Below are 19,146 nucleotides of genomic sequence, written 5' to 3'. Positions count from 1 at the left end.
TTCAACCATTTGGTTTTCGACCAAATTGGTTCGACCATTTGTCCAGTCGACCAATTTTTTTCGACCAAATGTCTGGTAACCGGCAACACAATGTAAAAAAAATAAAAAAATTAAAAAAATGGCCATGTGGGGGCTATGAGGGGGAGGCCACCCACGATGTTCGAGGACAGGGTGCACACCAACACCCACCTGCGTTGATGTTGCGAAAAAAAATACCTCCATGGGCTCATGGCCTGCACGGCTATGCCATTGTGGGAGAACTGCTGTCGGTCTCTTCACCCTCTGCTGCTGCATCAGGAGGTGGTGGCACTATGGGAGGCAGCCCACGAAAAGCCCTGGTATGGTCCTCCATGGCAGCAAGCATGCGGGTCTGGAAGGTCTGATTCTGGAGGATTAAAGTGCGGAGATCCCCATGCAGCACGTCACGGGTTGCCTGCACTTCTGCACGCATGGCCTTGCGGGATGCCTGGATCTCCTCACGTGTTGGCTGCAGCTCAGCTGAGAGCGAACCTGTGAGCTGCTCCAGCTGCTGTTCTGCCCTAACATTTCAGGAAGCCTCAAGTTCAAGCAGACTCTGCCTGAGGTTATGGAGTTCCACCCTCAGGGCTTCCCTGTGGCCCTTTGATATGGATTCGCGCAGAGTCTCCAGTGCCACCCGTCGGTCCCTGTTGGACGCCAACATGTCTTCCCTGTGTGATTGGCAAATGGAGTCTGTTGCCTGCTGTTGTTGCTCCATCTACCTTTCAGGGGGGATAATGGAAGTGGCCACCCTCTCCATTGCCTGAGCCATCATTTCTACTGATGCTGTCTGTTGGGTTGCCATACCGTACATGGAGTTTTCCCATACAGCATTGCCTGATGGCGCACGGCCACCACGTTTGGGGGCATCACACCTGTTTGGGGCAAGGCGATCTGCACCTTGCTGTGCTGGCACTGCCTGAGGCTGCAGGACTGCATTCCCCCTCTGATCTGCTGGCCCAGGAACAGGAACAGATGCTGTGGGGTGTGACCCTGCATCCGTAACCGCCAAAGGCCGGACCTACCAACACTGACATCCCCATAGAGGGTTCTACCCCTGGTCCAGGTGGGTTGGACAGAACACAATCCCTGCACTGACCTGCATCAGCACATAAGTCTCATCATCCGACTCAGCACCTGAATAGAGGTCTGGGGAGCTGCACCCAGAGGCACCCCTCGACAGTATGGTCTGCAGTACCAAAGTGTTTTCACCCACCACCACACCACGTCCCCCACTGGTGCCTGGTCGTGGCTGAGAATCCTCTTGGGTCTGCACCATCTCCTGAACCTCACCGGCATCAAGTGCGTCGTCACCTGCAAAAACATGAAACACAAGAAATGGAAACAGGCATGAGCACGATAGCACACACATAGGCCTGACAAGACAGAGATCCTGTACATGGTTAACACATGTCCGACATGACTATAACCCTGGCATGCATGCACTGTCAATGATTCTGAAGGGGAGTCAAAAAGGCAGACAATGAGGACACCAAGATGGAAAAGCAACACATTCGCAGCATGTCGTGTAGCACTGGCATCACACATCAGCCTGTGAGTGGCATGTCCAATACACATACATGACACATGCCAGCACACAGATGTCATGTAGCATAGCCATGGTAAATTAGACAACTACAGCGATATGTCAGTGAATGAGTACTGTCACACATCCACGTCACATGGACATGATGAGAAGATTAATGCAGAATAGTGTTGCAAACTATGCATGTGCCGCACACTGAAACACATCCATTGTACAATTATACAGTGATTGTAGGCAGATGTACACATCAATGGTTGGTCACTTCAACATGACAGGAAATAACTATCATGTTCCACATGCAAACAGGCCCTAAAAATAAATTTCAGCAGGCCAATACTCCCTCGCCCTGAATGGTTTAAACATTCACATAACTAGGTAACTAAAGTGGCACAATGTGGGGTGTAAACAATGACTGAAGCATGTCACATATGTGGCATTAGGGATGAAAAAAGCATATGAAAAATGGGATAATCTAAACAATCAGTCTGAATGAACACAGAAAAAATCTGAATAATGTTGTTGCAAGATGATAGTTCAAGTGCAACAGCAGTAATGTGGGGCTATTTGGCTACTGTGGGCAGAAGGGATAGTGTCATACCCAAATCAAAGGCATATGAATGGATTGGAGGAAGCACATGGGTGACCCATTACACTAAGGAGTACACACCCTCACCTGGCACTCAATCAGAACCCCTCACCCAAACAACATACACATGGATTACACACACATGCATGGGCACTCACCGGACAATGCCGCGTAATCAGGTAGCTCTCCCACGCCTTGGCTCTGTTCCTCTGTGATGAAGGTCCCAGCAACAGACTCATGTTCAGTGAGTTTGTTGTCCACTGGTGGAGACCCACCGCCAGTCACCAGAGTAGCGGCATGATTTGAGGCCAGCTTGTTCTTTGCTCTGCATTTCAGGTCATTCCACCGCTTGTAGCAATCATCAGCTGTGCGCCTCACAAATCCAAGGGCACTTATGCGGTCCGCGATGGTCTGCCAGTGTGCTCTACGTTGACCAGGTGTGGTCTTGCACCCTGCAGTCACCACCATTTTGCGGCTATGTGCCGACACATAGGTCACAAGTGCATCAAGTTCGGGGTCATTAAAGCTAGGCTTCCTTGACGTGCCGAACTGTGTAGCCGTGTCTGGGGTCTCAGCCTGTAGTGCCAGAGCACCCTTCTTCCTCTTTTTCAAAGGTGGAGCAGAGCCTGAGTGGCTTGCGCCGCTCTGGTCAGTAGGGGCAGAAGCGCAGGTGGACTGGGTACTGGGAGTGTGCGAAAGGCACAATGACCATACGTCTTGGTGCAGGCATTGGCTGAAGTGTGATGTTGGCAGGGGCAACGTCAGTTTGATGGACCAGGACCGACACTGTCCCGGCTGGGAGACTCAGAGCTGGGGTGGATAGAGCTGCAGCTGCCCCTGCAGCCTCCCCACCCTGTCTACTTGGGGCAGCAGATGACATTGCTGCCCCAGATCCACGTGGCCTGGTGACACCAACTTGCACCGGCACACGTGGCTTAGACTTGCTGACCTGGAAGTCATCCTGGGAGTCATCCTGTGCCGGGTCAGGCGCCACAATGGGCTGGTCCAACAAGGGCTGAGCTGGGATGGTGTCAGCCACGTTTCCCTCAACCATGGGGAGGGCCATGGGTGTCCCTGATTGGTCCTCCACACATGCGGGTCTAGGGGCACCCTGCAAATCCTGGCCATGTCCCCTACTGCGCCCACCACGCCCACCTTTTGGATGTCGGCCACCTTTGCCTCCCTTACCGCTTGGTCGCCTCCCAACCATGGCACTGATGTTGTTGTGCATATGGGAGTTGCAGTAAACAATTGTCCTGGGCAATTGGGGATTAAAGGGGTAGGGTACTAGATGGAATTCGTACCCTAGTGCTCTAGAAAGGCTGTCTGTGTCCCCTGGGGGAAGATGATGGGTCACGCAATGCAGAGGCACCCCGAAAACAAAAAGTAATATACACGCAACCCCTCGTAGAACACGTGCGTGGAAAAATGAACCCGCACTACGCTGTGGCACCCAGAAACACAAAAATAAGCGTACACGTGTTACACGCAGCCTACAATGACCTCTGAAGGGGTACGCAACACACGGGGCAAGCACAGTTGGTAAATGCGTGTGAGACTGACCGTCTGCCTGGAAAAAGAATGTGAAAAAAACACGTGTGTGCGCGTTGGCAACACCCCCACCAAAAGAAGAATTGTACGCTGTCTGAGGAGACAGGACAAAAGAAGAAGTGAACGCTGTTTGAGGAAACAGGCCCAACAAAAAAAATGAACACTGTCAGAGGTAACAGGGAGTACGAACTTGAAACGCTGTGAAGTAATCGCGTGTGAACCGACAAGAAGTACAGAATTCACCCACTCGCTCTCCACGAAAAGCACGTACAAGGAAATGGGCTCCTACACGTACCTTTTAAAGCTGCCCACACTTACAGCGTCACTTACGCGTGTACGCGCTAAGGCCCTTTCCTCCAATTACACGAGCTGACACGAGCTGACACTCGGACGTGCAGTTTTTGGACATGTACAATGAACATGCACCCGTGTTGATGGAAACGCCCACGCGCATCACGTCACTTACGCGCGTAGGCCCTTTCCTCGGATTACACGCATTCACACGTGGACGTGCAGTTTTTCACGTGCGCTGAACAACTATGCCCACGTCACGAGGGAAACGCCCGCGCGAGTCACATCATAGAAACGCTTACGCGCTAAGGGCCTTTGGTCCAATGAAACCGCGTACGTGTGCTGATGCGCTTACGCGCGAAGGACCTTTCCTCGAATTACACACTGACGTGCAAGATTTTCACGTGCCAAATCACTCCGTATCAAGCTGGCCACGCAACAACACACGGAAGACCACGCTCCTGCCCAGAAGGCCGAATTACTGCCCCCCAGAGCCCTGAGCACGCTCCCACCTGCCATCTGCTGCTGCCTGCCTGCCTGCTGCCCACGTGCCCTGGTATTTGGGGCCTGCACATCAGCCAGGGTTCCAGTTGCTGTGTCCAACCCTGCTGGAACAGAAGACTCCCGAATGGGATACCATCGCTCCACAGCCCAGCCCCAGGACCCAGTTGCCCACCCACGCCAGCCAGAGAGGCAGAGGGCCACCAGCTTCAGTGTGAAGGAAATTGGTGTCTTGGTGGAGCATGTCCTGGGGCAGTATGATGCCCTCTTCGGAACATCACGTGCCAACAAGGAAGGATGGGAAAGGATCTGGGATGACGTAGTGGTTGCCATCAACGCGGAGGGGGTGGCAACCCGCGACATCAAGCACGTCAAGAAGCGCTGGGAGGACTTCAGGTCCAGGACCCTCCACAAGGCCGGCGCCTCGCGGAGGGGGCCGGGTCAGCATAAGTGACATCCAGATGAGGGTCTTGGAACACGTATGCCCAGCGCTCCACGCCCAGATCCTTCGGAGGAAGACCCTTCTGGAGTTGAGCGGTAAGTGGCCAAGCATTGTTGTGTGAGACAGGACATGTTGCAGTGCGCTGGTAGTGTGATACTTGCCTGTATGTGTGACATGGGCCCTGTATGGATGTGTGTGTGCAGGGACATCATGTTCATGCATGTGAGACCAGTAATGTGCGAACCACATGGTTGGTGCATGAGTTCCAATGCAACATGGGGAGCTATATGGCAAATGCACACATGAAAGCATGCCAGTGTCTGTTCTTGCACATGGTGGGGGTGTGAGGGATGGGTGCTGCTGTCATGTACATGTATGGTGCACATGTGTGTGTGTCTGAGAAGTGTGTCTGTGACTTTGATACGCCATGGATTTATGACACATGCCCGTGATGATGTGTACATTCACTCATGCAGTGCGGTCACCGTTGTATCCACTGTGTCTATCCAATGTGTCTGTGGTGTACAAGGCATGATGCATGACCCTCCGGTGATGTGTGTGCATGGGATCAGTGTGAGCCATGATGCATGTGAGTTTGAAGGCAACATTTGGATTAATAGAGGCCCTTGTACATGGATGCTGATGTTGATTGCAGGCGCTGTGCCTGTTTATGCATGTGTGTTGCCTGCATTCACCCATGTGTTGTGGAGGGACAGGATGGAAGTGACGTTAGACACTGCCACTCATGTGTTATTGCTTCCTGTCTAGGCGAATATTGTACTGTACCCTGATGCTTGTGTTCTATGTCTCCCTCTACGCAGCGTCAAGCGAAGAAGAGGGCGGAGACAGCGCTGTGGAGCCAAGCAGCGGGGATGCCTCCACTGGGCGGTGACGCAAGGCCAGCCACCCTCCCAGGACTTGCCATCATCCGTGAGCGAGGGGGCTGGTGCCGCGTCTGCCACTACGGCTGTGGCGGAAGGGCCGGGTGAGCCCCCGCAGGGGCTTGCAATGGCGGAAGACAGTACAGAGACATCCAGGTTGGTGGTTTCCACAGAGGAGGAGGAGCCCGCTACTGAGCCGCATATGGGGCCTGGTGTGGGTAGTACCACTGGTGCAAGTGGTGCAGTCCAGGGCCAGGGTCAGGAGACAGCACAGGTCACCGCGGAGGGGCCTGTGCATGTCCCTGTCCATGACCCTGTGAGTGCACCACCATGCACCAGGAGGGATGCCCCGTCCCAGGCCCGTTCTCAGGTAGGGGAGAGTGCCATGTCATCTGCCTCTCCACTAACTGCGGACGAGGGGTCCAATGAACGTATGGGCTCTGTCCTGATTGGTGTCGCATTGCGCACGCGTGACATTCGTGATGACGTGTGTTCTTCCTGGGTGGAGAACACATGCCATCACGAACAGCAGCGTCGCGACGTGGCATTGTTGGGAGGGGCCCTGGTTGGTGGGTTCCTACATCTGACGCGCACTCTGGCGGACCTCTCCTCCTCTGTGGAGACTATGCGCCAGTCATTCTCCCTGCTGTCTTCCGGCCCAGATTCCACCAGGGCCCCCTGTGGACCTGGCCTGACCAAGACAGCCAGCTTGGTGGAGATCCCATCCCTGCCACAGTCGGGAGTCAGCGGTCCAGCAGGGGTGGACACCAGAAATGGAGACCATCTGATGGAGGATGTGCAGGCATCATCGGACAGGGCACATGGACAGCAGCAGCAGCAGGAGCAGGCTCTAGGTGCGAGCAATGATGGCTCGGGGCCATCGACATCAGGGGGGCAGGCATCAGCCAGAGGGCAGGAGAACCCTGGAATGGATGTGTCTTCCGTGTGGCTGCGGTTGGGCCAGCGTATAGGTGCGGAGCGGCGGCGGGCGGAAGAGGCGCGGCTCACCATGGTTAGGGCGGAGTTCTCCATGCGTCGGGCGTTGAGGCGGGCAGAGTGCCTCAAGGTGACTCGCAGGGAGTTGGAACAGGCCATGAGTGCCTCCCTGCGAGACCTCGGGCCAGGACAGAGGCCCGCCACCTCCAGCAAATAGACATGGAGTTCGATGATGCCCTGGCCAAAAACATCACTGAGTGAGCCGCAGGACTTGCCCGTCGCCATTGTAAATAGTTTATAGTGTTAGGTTTCCTTTTTTCTCTTTATTTTGGGGCTTTTGGACTATGCCCCACACTTTTGTAAATAGTTTTTTTGTTAGGTAGGTTATTAGATAGGTTTAATTTGTTTCGTTGGGCTCATGGACCCTTGGAAATATGATTGTACATAGTTGGACGTTGGATTGATTTTGATTTTGTACATGGATTAATGGATTTTGCTTTTTGGAAAATGGATTGTACATAGTTGGACAATGGATTATTTTGAACTTTTCTTTTGATTTCACCATGGATCAATGGATTTTTTTTAACGTTTACTTTGGATTTGCGTTGGTGGAGGGAGAGTTTGGACTATTTTTCTTTTGGATTTCTTTGTATTGGTTATACTTTTCATTTACTGTTCTTTTGCACATGCTTTTCATTTCATGTTTGCTATTTTATTATGCTTTCATTTTATTGATTTATTTTTGTACATAATACATTTTCATATTTTAGTTCCATGTGTGGGATTTGCTCATTGGGTTAATGCATGTGAAAATGTGGCTTTACACAATCAATGCCAACGAGTGTGTGTGTGTGACGGACATGTGTTGATGTACATAGTTGACTTTTGGTTTGTGTCTTGAAATGGGCATGTCAGTCTGGGTTTGATTGGGAAATCATTGCATCTCAGTAATGGGGTGGCGTGCTGTGGTATTTTGGGCCATGATTGTGCATCTTTATTTCATGTAGGGGGGACATGAGTGGGCGCCTGCTGGCAGGTGCCCCTCACTGCTGGGGGTGGGGGTGCTGGGGGACATGAGTGGGACATGAGTGGGGGCCTGCTGGCAGGTACCCTCACTGCTGGGGGTGGGGGTGCTGGGGGACATGAGTGGCGGCTTGCTGGCAGGTGCCTCTCACTGCTGGGGGGTGGGGGTGCTGGGGACATGAGTGGGACATAAGTGGGGGCCTGCTGGCAGGTGACCCTCACTGCTGGGGGGTGGGGGTGTTGGGGGACATGAGTGGGGGCCTGCTGGCAAGTGCCCCTCACTGCTGGGGGGTGGGGGTGCTTGGGGACATGAGTGTGACATGAGTGGGGGCCTGCTGGCAGGTGACCCTCACTGCTGGGGGATGGGGGTGCTGGGGGACATGAGTGGGGGCCTGCTGGCAGGTGCACCTACCTGCTGGGGGGTGGGGGTGCTGGGGGACATGAGTGGGGGCTGGCTGGCAGGTGCCCCTCACTGCTGGGGGCTGGGGCTGCTGGGGGACATGAGTGGGGGCCTGCTGGCAGGTGCCCCTCACTGCTGGTTGGTGGGGTTGCTGGGGGACATGAGTGGGGGCCTGCTGGCAGGTGACCCTCATTGCTGTGGGGTGGGGGTGCTCGGGGACATGAGTGGGGGCCTGCTGGCAGGTGCCCCTCATTGCTGGGGGGTCGGGGTGCTGGGGGACATGAGTGGGGGCCTGCTGGCAGGTGCCCCTCACTGCTGGGGGGTGGGGTTGCTGGGGGACATGAGTAGGGGCCTGCTGGCAGGTGACCCTCACTGCTGAGGGGTGGGGGTGCTGGGGGACATGAGTGGGGGCCTGCTGGCAGGTGCCCCTCACTGCTGGGGGGTGGGAGTGCTGGGGGACATGAGTGGGACAGGAGTGGGGGCCTGCTGGCAGGTGACCCTCACTGCTGGGGGGTGGGGGTTCTGGGGGACATGAGTGCGGGCCTGCTGGCAGGTGCCCCTCACTGCTGGGGGTGGGGGTGCTGGGGGACATGAGTGGGGACCTACTGGCAGGTGCCCCTCACTGCTGGGTGTGGGGGTGCTGGGGGACATGAGTGGGGGCCTGCTGGCAGGTGCCCCTCACGGCTGTGGGGTGGGGGTACTGGGGGACATGAGTGGGCGCCTACTGGCAGGTGACCCTCACTGCTGGGGGGTGGGGGTGCTGGGGGACATGAGTGGAGGACTGCTGGCAGGTGCCCCTCACTGCTGGGGGGTGGGGGTGCTGGGGGACATGAGTGGTGGCCTGCTGTCACGGGACCCTCACTGCTGGGGCGTGGGGGTGCTGGGCAACATGAGTGGGGGCCTGCTGGCAGGTGCCCCTCACTGTTGGGGGGTGGGGGTGCTGGGGGACATGAGTGGGACATGAGTGGGGGCCTGCTGGCAGGTGACCCTCACTGCTGGGGGGTGGGGGTGCTGGGGGACATGAGTGGGGGCCTGCTGGCAGGTGCCCCTCACTGCTGGGGGGTGGGGGTGCTGGGAGACATGAGTTGGTGATCACTAGTGCAACGTGACACGTGGCCCGGCTGGGGGGCATGGCCATGGTGGACGGGCTGCCTGCGGGACATGTCCAGGGGTGCAGGGTAGTCCCCTGTGGTGTGGGCTGCCTGCAGGGGCCGTGGAGGGGGTAGATGGGACACCTGGGAGGACCCACACTGCCAATTCACGTGTAGGACTCCCTGCGCACCACACTGGATACACGTAACCCGCTCTGACAGCAAATTCACGTGTGAAAGTTCCCGTGCACCCCAGTAACACACATACCCCGCTCGCACAGGGTCAATCGCGTGTGAAAGTTCCCGCGCACCCCAGTAACACGTATCCCACTCACACAGGGCCAATCCCGTGTGAAAGTTCCCACGCACCCCAGTAACACACGTACCCTACTCGCACAGGGCCAATCGCGTGTGAAAGTACCCGCGCACCCCAGTAACACATGTACCCCGTTTGCACAGGGCCAATCACGTGTGAAAGTTCCCATGCACCCCAGTAACACACCTACCCCGCTCGCACAGGTCCAATCGCGTGTGAAAGTACCCGCGCACCCCAGTAACACACGTACCCCACTCGCACAGGGCCAATCGCGTGTGAAAGTTGCCGTGCACCCCAGTAACACACGTACCCTGCTCGCACAGGGCCAATCGTGTGTGAAAGTACCCGCGCACCCCAGTAACACACGTACCCCGCTCGCAAAGGGCCAATCGTGTGTGAAAGTTCCTGCGCACCCCAGTACCACATGTACCCCGCTCGCACAGGGCCAATCACGTGTGAAAGTTCCTGCGCACCCCAGTAACACACGTACCCCGCTTGCACAGGGCCAATCGCGTGTGAAAGTACCCGCGCACCCCAGTAACACACGTACCCCGCTCGCAAAGGGCCAATCGTGTGTGAAAGTTCCCGCGCACCACAGTACCACATGTACCCCGCTCGCACAGCGCCAATCACGTGTGAAAGTTCCTGCGCACCCCAGTAATACACGTACCCCCCTTGCACAGGGCCAATCGCGTGTGAAAATACCCGCGCACCCCAGTAACACACGTACCCCGCTCATACAGGGCCAATCATGCCTGAAAGTTCCCTCGCACCCCAGTAACACACATACCCCACTCGCACAGGGCCAATCGCGTGTGACAGTACCCGCACACGCCAGTAACACACGTACCCCGCTCGCACAAGGCCAATCGCGTGTGAAAGTTCCCGCGCACCCCAGTACCACATGTACCCCGCTCGCACAGGGCCAATCACATGTGAAAGTTCCTGTGCACCCCAGTAACACACGTACCCCGCTTGCACAGGGCCATTCGCGTGTGAAAGTACCCGCGCACCCCAGTAACACATGTACCCCGCTCATACAGGGCCAATCACGCCTGAAAGTTCCCTCGCACCCCAGTAACACACGTAACCCACTCGCACAGGGCCAATCGCGTGTGAAAGTGCCCGCGCACCCCAGTAACACACGTACCCCGCTCGCACAGGCCAATCGCGTGTGAAAGTTCATGCGCACCCCAGTAACACATGTACCCCGCTCGCACAGGGTCAATCGTGTGTGAAAGTTCCTGCGCACCCCAGTAACACACGTACCCCGCTCGCACAGGGCCAATCACGTGTGAAAGTACCCGCGCACCCCAGTAACACACGTACCCCGCTCGCACAGGGCCAATTGCGTGTGAAAGTTCCCATGCATCTCAGTAACACACGTACCCCGCTCGCACAGGGCCAATCGCGTGTGAAAGTACCCATGCACCCCAGTAACACACGTACCCCGCTCGTACAGGGCCAATCGCGTGTGAAAGTTCCCGCGCACCCCAGTAACACATGTACCCCGCTCGCACAGGGCCAATCGCGTGTGAAAATACCCTCACACCCCAGTAACACACATACCCTGCTTGCAAAGGGTCAATCGCGTGTGAAAGTTCCTGTGCACCCCAGTAACATACGTACCCCGCTCGCACAGGGACAATCGCGTGTGAAAGTTCCCGTGCACCCCAGTAACACACGTATCCGCTCGCACAGGGCCAATCACGTGGGAAACTCCCCGCACCGGGGTGACATGTATTCGGAGGGGCGCGCGGGGAGTTTTACTGGTGTTTTCGTGGTTCGGGGCCTGTGTGCCATGTACTGGATTTATGCGCTGTGCATGGTGCACGGGGAGGGGTTGGGGGCATAACTGGCGCTGCTGCAGTGTCGCTGCGCCACTCTGCACCACGGCTGGTTTTGGAGGCTAAAATCCATGAATACGCTATGCGAGGAAATGGATTTTAGCGCACGCATCTGGTGCAGAAAGTCCCACGCGCACACTGTGCGCCAGCCGCGTGTGCCACTTGTGCGCTGAATTCTATGAATTACCCTGTTTGTCTGTTGCACCTTCTTCTAAGGAGACGGTCAATTGAACTAAATTTGTATATTTCACTTTAAAATAGGTGGCCACTTACTGTGCGTATATTCATGGGTGCCAGCTTTTGATTTTCGCTATGGGGGCAAAAGTAACTGGGCATATGTTATTCTTGCAGCCAACAATATTTTGCCCTTTTCTGTGCTGCTTAAATGCGGGTAGTTGGAGTTGTGTGATGTATCACAACAGTCACCAAGACACAGGCCATGAAACAAGGGTCTTGTAGCACGCTGCTTAACCATAAAAAAACTTTATATTAAAAACAAATCCAGAACTTTGGGCAGACTTCTGTCTTGTCTTGTTTAGACATGTATTAGGACAAGCCTGCTTACTAGCATCATGGAAATGCACACTCTTGGTACCTACTTTCAAAAAAGAAGAGCAAGCAAATCCTGCAAATTATTGCCCAATCGCTTTAGTGCATGTCCTGGGAAAACTGTTTGCCAAAATTCGAGTGAAACATCTTAAAAATTGGGCTAGAAAATCTGGCAACTATGACAAATGACAAACTGGTTTTGTGCAAGGGGTAGGATGCGACTTAAATCTTCTACCTCTTAACACACTGAAGATTCAAGCGTTAACCTCAGGAAGACCTTTATTTCTAGCATTTGTTGATCTCAAACAGGCTTTTGACAGTGTCAACAGATCTTTCCTCTGGAACAAATTAAGAGCATGGAGCTGCCTGGAAGGTATTTTGGCCCCGATCATTGAATTAGATGCAGACACCAGGATTCAAATACGGCTGGACTATGCTGGTCACTTATCAAAGAAGATTGAGACACAGAAAGGTGAAAAAACAAGGTTGCCCCCCACCTCAGAATTATTCAGCTTGTACATATCAGACCTAAAACATGTACTAAACAACCCTGTGACATGTCCACCAAGGCTGAATGGAGATTCATTAGGCTGGATGATTTATGCAGACAACATAGTCTTGCTATCTCAAAGACCAATTGGTCTACAAAGAGGCTTGGTATCCTGTAGACCCATATGGATCTGAATGATCTTGAAATCAACACAGGAAAATCAGAAATTCTGGCGTTTCCAAATATGCAAGCGGAAAGATGACTTAATTTCGCTGGAGGCTGTGCAAAGGATTTCTGCGAACGTCAAAGGTGACAAAATATCTAGGCATGTTTATTAATTCAAATAGAGATGACATAGCAAGAGTTCCGAACACAAAAGGAAAACAATAAGATCTCAAACCCAAATTTTCCATACAAAATATGGCAAATTCTCCATGTCTCCTGTAATCGAATTCTACAATATGAAAGTCATCCCAGTTTTGACATTTGGAGCCAAAGCATCCCTTACGACATAAGGGAAGACGTGGGAGGCATTGGAGAGTTGCTTTTGGAAGAAGTTATTGGGTCTTCCGAACTCTCTGCCAATAGCTGCAATTAGATGGGAGCTAGATCTAGTCTCCATGTACGGGCGAGTCATGTGAAATTCCCTAAATTTGTTTAGGAAAACTATACTGGAAGACAGCCCGCCGCAATTTGAGATCCTAAAAAAGAAACCTAATTTCTGTTACGATGCAGTGTTATTGGCCTGGTCTACAAATTGTGCACACATATTACTGGAGATTGATTCGAGTGAAAGACAATTGAAGTCACATACTAGCAAAACAAAACTCAAATTGTGGTGTGCTGACGGGAATTGTACTGAAAAACGAATGGAAATGTCTAAACTTGGGAGTCTAGCAAAAATGCACAGTAGACCGTTAAATAGAACACCCAAATACTTGACACAATTTGCATGCCCGAAGCAAAGAAATGTATTTCTTCCATTCAGGATGAATGTGATTCATACAAAAGAAATCCTTCACGCAAGGAAAGAGAAAGGAATTTCTGATTCAATATGCAGATTTTGCGACACACACACAGAAAATTTGAAACACCTTCTCCTGAGCTGTGAGGTTGTGAAAACACAAAGAACAAAACATCTGCGACAGATATTACCAAACACCCCATGGATTGATAATGAAGATTGGTGGGAGCGTTTCTACTGTGAAAATGATTTTAAGTACATTTTTGGTCTAGTAAATTTCAGAACGGATATTTTCCCAGAGACAAAACAATTTAAAGGCTAAACAAATGGATCAAGTACACATTTTTTAAAAGATTACGAAATGTTGTGATGTAAATTTATCATGTGGGGTTTCCTTCTTCTTTTTTTTTCTTTTTTTAATGCTTTGTCCTTTTGTTTTTGTCTTTTATATACTGCTTATCTTCATGAGTTGAATTGTATTTGGTCAAAGTTTGTTGCAAACAATATACCAACAAAATAAAAAAATATAAATAAAAAAATCACATTTATGCTGAACGCTGCTATCAGAGAACCCCGGTTTTATGGACCTCAAGACACAGCACTTAACCATTTTGCTACAATTAAGTTATTGTTAGAATTTTCACAAGTTTTATAGCCACCTTTCATCATTGAACATATTCAATTATAGGCTAAGTATGAAATGTATGCCCAATGAAGCACCAAGCTGTTGTGGCCTAGTGGTTAAATGCTGGACCTCAAGCTCTGGCAGACCAGTGTTCAAGGCTGTAATTTTTAAATTTTTTATTTAACTAATTTAATTAAATAAAAGAAAAGCAATGCAAGTAGGCGGTGTCGAGGTTAGTTGCAGTGCAGTCCTGTGATCTTATTTAGCATGAGGGCATTTAGAAATGGCTGCAGTGTCGGATGTTGCAGATGTTCTATTGGTTCATTTCGCATACCCTTGCCCCCCAGTCGTTGCTGTGCGTAGCAACGACTGGGGGGCAAGGGTATTTATTTTACAATATATTGCCAGTTACTGTAAGATGTTAATAACTATTCATGAACAGTACACATACATGTAAATACTTAAACAATTTAAGTACATATGCAAACTCATTTTTTGTAACAACAGGTTTATTTGGGGCTATGCGGTTTTCCAGTTGTTTTTTATTTTACTTTCTAAACATGATACAGTGTTTTGATTAACTGAATTGTGAATTACGTATGCAATAACAAAACCCTTGAAATTCAAGGAAAAAACTTTAGTTGCGGGACATTAACAAAACCCCTGAAATTCAGCTAAAGCCACCTTAACTTTGCGCCCCCTGTTGCGCAGCCTATGACCACAATGATGACATCACAGATCACATCACTGATGACATCACTAATAACATGTTGTATGAGAACACTGATGACATTACAAATCAAATATCTGATGCCATCACTGGTGACAACACTAATTACATTGAATATAACTGATTACATCAAAAATGGAATTAGACATAACAGCCCTCATTACGACCCTGGCGGAAATCGAAAAACAATGGCGGAAATGCAATACCGGCATCGAATACCGCTCGTTGCGACTATGACCCGTCACCGTAAAGTACGATGCCATTAGCGACACCGTAGTGAACGCCAACGCTAACTGCACCAAGTACGCGCACGCGCGCCATGCAAAACCGTAATTACCACCATGGCGCAACGGTACGCGAATTCTGACCCTAGCAGACATTTACATAACGCCATCAAGCATGGCGGAAAGTACCAATCCGCCATGGCGAGAAATACGGCATCGTGAACCAACCGTAAATGGCCCAACTGAGTGCCTGTACACCACTCCCTGGCCACATTGCACAACACCTCGTAGGTGCAATGAAGTAAAATGCAACCAGTGAAATGCACAAGTCACCCACGCATGCCAACGAACAAATGAATGTAGGGGCTCCAAGTGCCTTGTGAGTGGCCATCCATATTTGGCATGTCACCATTGCCGTACTGATGCAGCACAGGCATGCGAAGGTTCAAGTACAGCAAAATGAACTGAAAGATGAGACAAAACAACAACAGGCCCCCATCGCCTGACACCAGTGTAAGGCAACATTCAAAGCAGCATCCTTAGGGAGACTGCACCAGCCCTCCACACATGCCAGTAAACAAACCAACCATCAGCATAAGCATGTACCACACAAGTTGGCAGAGTGACTGAGCAGCCAGGCTCATCTCAAGAGGGGCCAATGGGAGCTGCAGGGCACAGATGGCACGAATACAGAAGCTATTCCAATGGACATGACCCCAGTCTCCCTCCAAGAAACGCACGCAAACACAGGCACCTGTGACCAGCCATTATCTGATAATCACATCATTCCACCAATCCACCTGGCTGACCGGCATCTGTTACACAAAAGTTAAACCCCTGCCCCTAAGCATGACATCATTAAAACAGTCATGATGGCAGCCCCTATCCCTGACCTCACTGGGCTTCGTAGGCAAACGCGGCCAGTACAGTACCACGCAACTATACTCAGAAGCCGGAACCCAATGCAGATCTACTCACAATACATCGCTCCACAAATAGGAATATGCTACATTACTTCCAAAGAATAACGCTACACGGTTAACATCAGACTAAAATTTTAATGCACATCAAATTCACCAAGCCCATACAGCTATTAGGTCATGAACCCCAAAATATCTGCATTACTGTGGGCTGCATCCGCAATAAATGACCAGCTACTCCTTGTGTGACGCCCTGTTCCTTCATGGTACACAGGGGCTACATTCACGTCCAAAAAGGCAACATGGAAGCGCCTAGAACCGCAGGCCCGTCCCATTAGGTAGGCACTAGTCCAGCTGAAAGGTAGATATGTTGCTCCTAGCCACTAGTACTGCGTAAGGGCATGTGGCCCATTGGCGATCGTCCCATAAGATCGTAATGGTGCTCCACTGATGAACTCGAAGCAGCAGGTGTCGGGAGTAAAAGCCATCTGCAGGAGTGGCATACAGATGGCAGCGGCAAAAGGGGAGGAGATACCTGTCACCCAAATGAAATGAAAAACAATAGTATGGCCATCAGAACTTCATTTGAATCACTCACTTCAATGATCACACCAAATCTACAGCCATATGCATGCTAGCCCACTCAAAAGGATTATTTCCACCCATGAATCACTTGCCAATCATAACAATATAAATCGAGGTGAAAACACTATTACAAACGAGTGTTTGTGTGCATGCGTCTGTTAAAACAGAATCCATGAGATGGGATTAGTAACGTGCATAGACACAAGTGTTGGAAGGCGCGTCGAGACAGGGAGGGTTCAACAAGGGCAGATAGACGATGGTCCCACTATGGCAGCTCTGCATCACATAGCGCAGGGGAAGGGGATAGATACCAAAAAGCCATGTGCATGGCAAACTCTCTATTAAATCATCTGTCCATGCATCCATACATCATTCCCTCATCCCGGTATAAAAACGCATGATTATTAACTCACATTACATTTGAAATCTCCATTGAGTCTGTGCGTAATGCAGCCTGCAAAATCCACTGTGCTCCAGCCCGGAATTCTAGTGATGTGAAGTAACATGTATATGGGAACGTCCTGCCTTATCGTCCACTACGCTATTGCGCATCCCATACTATTCATATCAATCATTGCATTCTCGCCATGGCCCCTGTCCCAAGGACATTAAACAATAGAACGTTATATTTGCAGTCAGACCTGTGGGCGTCTCCTCGCCGCTAGCTGAAAACCGAAAGCGCTGTCCTTCGAATTCCTCATTTGCAACATCACGTCGAAAAGGCATCCGTGGGCGCTCAAAATCACAAAATCATCCATGTAGTGCGGCAGTGTGTGAAAATGGCAACTGGCTTCACTCACAAATGGGACGCCCCGCCCGTCGGTGAACCTCGGTACAGTGCTCGCCCAAAGGGGATTGCAGCTGGCACAGGTGGAATGAATCACCACAGGTGGAGGCTATACAGCCTGAAAACACATAAATTGCACACCCAACCCCCTCCCACAACCACACCCACTCCAAAATGCTACCGGCAGGACTAGCGATGTTGGGCCTGGGGGACCTGATAGCACTGCAACTACTCCAACTTCAAGAAGAAGACGAACACCAACTACTACAACAACCGGCCGCACAGAGGAGACGCAGGAGGAGGAGGAGGGCAAGGCAGGGCCAGCAAGGCCCACCAGCACAGCCACTACCACCACGCAGGCAGCCCGCAATCCCACGCCTCCGAGCTCATCCGTTCAACCTCACTGATGAGCAGATCCACACCCTCTACCGTTTGGACCGGGACACCATAATCTCCATTGTGGACATGACACACGCTGACCTTGTCAGCATGATAGATAGCCCAACCGCCATCCCACCCCTACTGAAGGTGGTGTCTGTACTCCACTTCCTGGCCACAGGCACCTACCAGCACACAGTCGGACAGTTGCATGGCATTTCACAGCCACTGTTCTCACGGACACTATTGCAAGTGCTCGATGCCCTCCTGAAGCACGCAGACGACTACATCTCTTTACCACGCTCGGAGCAGGAGATTACAAACACAAAAGTTGGATTCCATGCACTGGCCGGCATACCGGGTTGCATTGGTGCCATCGACTGCACCCATGTGGAATTGGTTGTCCCACATGCCATGGAGGCCCAGTACCGCAACCGGAAGCAATATCATTCTCTTAATGTACAGATGGTGTGTGACTCCAACAGGATCTTTACACATTGTTGTGCCCGATTTCCTGGATCAACCCATGATTCTATGGTCTTGAGGAACTCTACAATACCACGCTACATGGAGCGACACGCAGGGAACAGATCCTGGCTACTCGGTGAGTCTCATTCCATGCATGATAATGTGGGGTATGTGATGCGGCAATGACCTGGCAGGAAGGGGGGGGATGCGTACGTAGCAATGCCATTCCACAAACATCCTTTCTTGTCCACATACAGGTGATGCCGGGTATCCACTGAAGAGATGGCTCCTTACACCACTCCGGAACCCACAGGACCAGCATGAGGAGGACTACAACCATACCCACTCACGTACCCGTGTAGTCATAGAACAGGCATTCGGCCTACTGAAGGCTCGTTTCCGCTGCCTCAGCAGGTCTGGCGGGGCACTCCTGTACCGCCATGAGAAGGTTGCAAAGATAGTCATGGCATGTGTCATGCTACACAACATGTGCGTACGTAGAAATGTGCCCATGCCCCCTGACGCAGAACTGCACGCACCTGAAGATGGTCATGATGAGGCTGGGGATGTGGCAGCACCTCAGGGAGCCCGCGAGGCACAGGAGGCCCGTGAAATTCGTCAGAGTTTCATAGATTCATGCTTCTAGCACTCACGCCTGGTGGCTGATACATGGACACGGGACTTGTGGCACTGTGTGTGTCTGGAACATGCACAATGTGGACTGTACGCCTATAAAGGCCTCGTACACAAAGATCAATGTCCACACGTCTCATTGGATGATTATGAAATGTTTATAGCATATGTGAAATTATATTACACACCCCATCGACCCGCCACCCAAGAAAGCCCAACACCCCCCCTCCACCCTCCTACCTCCCCCCCGAACACCAGTGTCCAAAGATGCTCATTGTCAGTGGGCAGACGCTATTGCAAGCCCCCTCTCCGGGTATCAGGGGCACCCCTGCCTGTGGAGCGCAGGTTCCTCCCAGATCTACGT

Source organism: Ambystoma mexicanum, chromosome 5q (assembly GCF_040938575.1).
Source record: "Ambystoma mexicanum isolate Mex_15411 chromosome 5q, UKY_AmexF1_1, whole genome shotgun sequence".
Lineage (NCBI taxonomy): Eukaryota > Metazoa > Chordata > Amphibia > Caudata > Ambystomatidae > Ambystoma > Ambystoma mexicanum.
This window is presented reverse-complemented; position numbering follows the sequence as displayed.